A 5,396-nucleotide genomic window follows, 5' to 3' on the forward strand; every position below is an offset into this window, starting at 1 on the left:
TACTCTCCTGGGACCGGCTAACTGTTAATACACACACACGAGGATGGAGAGAGCTTCACTGTGACTGTAACAAATTGGCCCGTGCCAGCAGGGAATCACAGGTACTTCTGACTCTTTTGAACAAATGAGAAAACATGAGATGTTTCTCTCTGTATCGTAAGTTTGTAAAAGCAAAATGTAGTTTGCTGATGAAATGAAATTGAAGAACATTGAGGCAAGCCCGGCTGCTCCCAACCCATCATGTACGCCGAAATACAAATAGAGCCCATTTCTATAAAGACATGTATTTGCATGCACATGCAGTATTACAAATACAGTTAGACCAGAGTGTATATATCCTGTTTGAAAAAAGAGAGTACAAATCCAGTTTAGGTCTACATGATTGTAATAAGTACAAAACAGCCAATGAGATGATGCAGTTTAAATAGTATTCTGTTCAAACTGAAAGAGCAATAAAATATTCTTAAATGTTGATATTCTGAATAATACAAATTCAGGCTGAGAAAGCAGGTTACTTTGGAAATCCTTAAAAACGGATCGTCTCACTGACTGTTTCACAGGCTGTTTGCTAAGTGAGGCGTCCTTGATTTCCTAAACATTTCTACTACAACAGAAATTGTTCACATCGACATACACTAACCTACAAGCCCTTGTAAGTAAGGGAGAGAGGAAGTGTTGTTTGGGAAAACAAAGAGAAGTAGTAACAAGTGAAAAAAAACATCATACATTTGGATCCAAAAATACAAGTAACAGCAAATAGTAGAAAAGTCATATTTGCAACAACTTTCTAGATCCGAGGCCAAAAGGGCCCCTGAACGCAACTCACAGGACATTTCTTTGTATCACAAATCTTTGAATTATAGGTATAGAAAGCAGACCAGCCAGCACCAGAAACATCCATCATCGTCACTGTGGCCCTAGACACCTTAAAATCACACCTCCACACAGTTTCTAAACACCTGGAGAGGTCCACTCTAGAAACTCTACGCTCATCAAGGCACATTCAGGACTCCTATATTCCTCCAGATGACCCTAATGGGGTCAAAGCAGCTCCTGGAAACACAACCCAAGGACTTCTTATTCATGTTTGAGGGGAAGCCCCCAAAAACGGTGTTTACAGAAGCATCCACTGTTCAACCCTCCTCCTCATTCACAATCCTGAATGAAAGATGGAGGGTCCCTCCTCTTTTTATTGACAGCACCACCACCCTACCCGCATGGTTGCCATAGAAACTAACAGTTACTGGGATGTTTGACTTCACACTGCTACTAAATCCATACTCAGGGTCATGCAAGGCAACGCTTTGACTGCTCAGGTGAACTCCACTCTGCGCATTTCTTTAATAACAAAGCACAATTGAATACTAATCCAGTCATTCTCACATAGCGTCTGACTGCCACCTGCTGCAGATACTGTTGGGTGGTGTTTTTCTGCAGAACACAGGAGGGTCTGTGTGCAGGCGCTGCAGGTCAACAGAAAACAACTCTGTGGGCATGTGCTGACATGTTTTATCGGCCGCTACAAGTGCATGGCTAATCTGCAACCGCAGAGCTCAGGGGGACAGCTGATTGAAGGGATACCCGACACTCTAATTTCAACTTCCAGAGCAAATACAAATGGAAATGAGAAGATTTTTTAGAATTCAATTCAGAGATGTCACATCAACATACTTATACCTAGCTTGGATATACTGTGCTGCAGCTTAATCTGTATATATTGTAGATTATATTGAGCTATACTTGGATGATATAAAGTGTAATAAGTGTCAGCCTCCTGTCACAAACAAGTCTTGTCATGTATGAAATATTGATCTCAGTAAGGATCAGCTGCATACATCATGAATGCTTATAAAACTGTCAACATATGAACTGCAGATAAAGCAATCACTGTTCAGAAGCTAGCTGGACAACATGCATGGACATATCGTGTGTGTGTGTGTGGCTGTGTTTCGGGACATAAACACTGAGGGTCCCTCATAACTCACAAGAGTTGATTTTTATGTCGTCCGTAAGCAGAATAATGCTATCTCGTTTTATTCAGTCTATAAATCATGGCAGAACGCTCAGCCCTTTATTAGGCGGCAGAGGAGGGGGTAAACACAGCAGAGAACAAAAGCCAGAGCAGCGGCTCAATATGAAGGGAGACACAAAAGAAGTGCTCATAAGTATTCATATCACTCGCACTAGAGCAACAACACCGCCTATTGTGGCTCTTTGATGCCACAGTTTGAATTCTGCTGTGCGAACACATGTTTATGTAATGCTGTGTTTAGATGCTCTCCCCCAGGTTGCAGGGCTGCCAGCTGACTTCTGCTCTAATGTGAATAAGATCAGATCAGAAGCATGACGCCATATGGCCTGTTTGGCATCATTAGGGTAAAATATAAGAGTCATTATCCTTCTTCGTTTTGCCCAAAAGGAAGTCAATTATCCAATATCCAAAACATTTCACAACATGTTCATCCGTCTGGTGCAAATGGACTGTGATGTCAGTTCAAATGACCATTTCCTGCTTTTACGAGCAACCACAGGTGAGTTTGTGTTGCTCTTAAAAGATATTGCCATGTTTAATGTTTGTTGGAAGTTCAGTTTGTATATTAGCTGATGAAACCATTTCAACTTTGGGCCTATTAACTCACTCCTTCTGAAGCTTTCGACAGTGTCAGATGCTTTTCATCACTAGATGATATGCTTCTTATCAAATCAAAGAAAAATGTACAATTTTAACAATTCCTTGACAAATGATGCCATGAATGAAGACTGTGTGATATGGGCGAAAGCTAAATGAACCTTAGGCTGATGTTTGGGGAATAGCAACATATTTATTATTCTCTAAAATAAGATTTTTTGAAGCAATAAATTATAATAAATGACCATGTTCTTTGCTCTTACCTACATGTCTGAGGTCAACAAGTAGGCACGGAGCAATGAGCACTGGTCACCAAAATAAAAGCATGAACACTGATGAAGACGCAGGTGAGAAAAAACAGAGGGTTGCGGGCGACCCCCCCACTAACTGGTGTTTGGACACTTTGTAGGCTTGAGGCATGGTGTTTTTATTTTCATGTTCTACAGCATAACATTGTGTACAAAAAATGGAGTTAGTATGACCAGAGGACAACATGGGAGAAACAGAATGGGATATAGCACCTCCATTTCTCCACGTCCGTGTCCACAGCACCAAAATGCAAAAAGGTATGCAAAGACAGACCTGGGCTGAGAATCTGTGAACGAAACCCTCAATGCGGCGGCCATCTTTGAGCCATTGGTGATGAATGGACCCAAAGATGTTCTCAGTACAACAATGCACAGTCCAAAAACAAATCCCAGAATTTCAACAGAGATGGTAAGGATTGAGAAATATGGCAGTAACTCTCTTTTGGAGGGTTTGGATTTACCCCAAACAAGGGTGTGTGAGATTAGCTTATTTTGGCCGACCCTTACAACAAGCCATGAGATGGTGACAGTGGCTCAGAGCATATTTTAAATTGAGCTGCCTAGAGATGCTGCCATTAAAAAATATCCAGCCTGAACCTCTGGATAACTGCTGTAGGGACTTGTTCCTGGACAGAATCTGATTGGCAGCCAGATTTTTCCACAGTTCAATGGAGGAGACGGTCCTGCCACCATGAAGGAGAGAGAGCAGTGGGAAGTGCATGGAGTTAAAACAAAAAAAACGACATCTGCCACATCCAGCCAATGGCAGCCGCACCAACAAAAAACATCTTTCAACTCAAAAGCGTTGGTTTGTCAGCTGACAGAAACGCCACGGGCTGTTTGACAAAGGTGTGGAGCTCCTTGGGAGGAGCGAGAGTAACGCTGGAGGGTGGGGGTGGGAGGAGAGGGGGTGGCAGCCAGTGCTCCAGTGGCAACTATAATTGCCTGGGGCTCCTTCACATCCATACACAGGAGTGTATCACTGGCACACATGAGTGCAAACACACCCGAGATGTCATCAAACTAATTGTGCAGTGAGCCTGCATGGCACCCAGACGAGGTGATGGAAAGAAGATAAAGGTTTTTAATCAACTGTGGATTTCAACGCTTAGCAGTAGCGGCAGGAGGGGTCTACGTTTGAAGGCGCTGCGGCGCGTACCCTGCTGGGCCTTCCCCCTAACCAATACAAAAAACCTTTTAGCAGAAACATGAAAACAAATGTATAACAGTATATTTCATCATTCATATTATAGGAAAAATAATAAAACAACAGCCAATCATGCTCTTTTTTTTGCTTTGAAATGTGAACAATGTTGTTTTCTTTACGTATATATGATTTGTCTTTTCTTAACGATAATACAGTTCACAAAATACAATGGCAAACCAGTTTGGAGATAATCTAAATATGTCCGTTCATAAGGTGGCAATGTAATGACCCCAGGGATGAATGAGGAGGTAACGGGTCATAACATGGATGCTTAGAGAAAACACAAGATGACATATATAATGAAACAGGCAAAAACAAATAGAAACAGCTGAGCAAACATAACAGAGCTAGGAACATTGGCACTCCAGGATGGCAGGGGGGAACACGACTGCAGCACGTGTGACAACTGGGTGTCAGGATGTAGCGAGACCTGCCGCCTCGTAATCACGAATCGAATCGGACGGGCGTGCGGATGGGCGCGAAGACTAATGCTCCGCTCGCCCATTTTCACCGTGCTGTATTCTTTCCTCGATGTTGGTAAATGGGTTATGTCTCTGTTTATTGTATATAGCTCAGCTGTTTCTATTTGGTTCATTGATGATGTGTTCATGTATACTACCTGTCCATTCTTGTGTTTTCTCTGTAAGGCTCCATGTTTATGACCCCGTTACCTCCCTCTGGTTCCATTACATGCCACCTTATGAACGCATATTTAGATTATTCCAAACTGGTTTGCCATTGTATTTTTGTGAACGTATTATCGTTTAAGAAAAGACAAATCTATCATATACGAAAGAACAACATGTTCATCATTTTCAAACAAAAAAGACATTGATGGCTGTTTGTTTTATTATTTTTTCCATATATATTAAATGAATGGGGGGAATATACTGGTTTATAATTTTGTTTTCATGTTCCTGCTAAAAGGTTTTTTTGTATTGTTAGGGGGAAGCCCAGGCAGGGTGACGCGTCCTGCAGCGCTTCACCGTAGACCCCCCTCCTCCCTGCGCTACTGCTAAGCGGTTGAAATCCACAGTTGATTAAACCTTTATCTTCTTTCAATTCACCTCTCTGGTGCCATGCAGGCTCACTGCAATTAGTTTGATTGACACTCTCGGTGTGGTGCTTCACCTCATGTGCTGCAGTGATACACTCCTGTGGTATGGATGTGAAGGAGTCCCCAGGCAAAGTAGTTGCCACTGGAGCCACTGTGCTCTGCCACCCCCCCCCCCTTGACCCCACCTTTTCCTCC

This window comes from Notothenia coriiceps, unplaced genomic scaffold, assembly GCF_000735185.1.
Source record: "Notothenia coriiceps isolate Sejong01 unplaced genomic scaffold, NC01 NC01_scaffold00016439, whole genome shotgun sequence".
NCBI classification, from domain to species: Eukaryota; Metazoa; Chordata; class Actinopteri; order Perciformes; family Nototheniidae; genus Notothenia; species Notothenia coriiceps.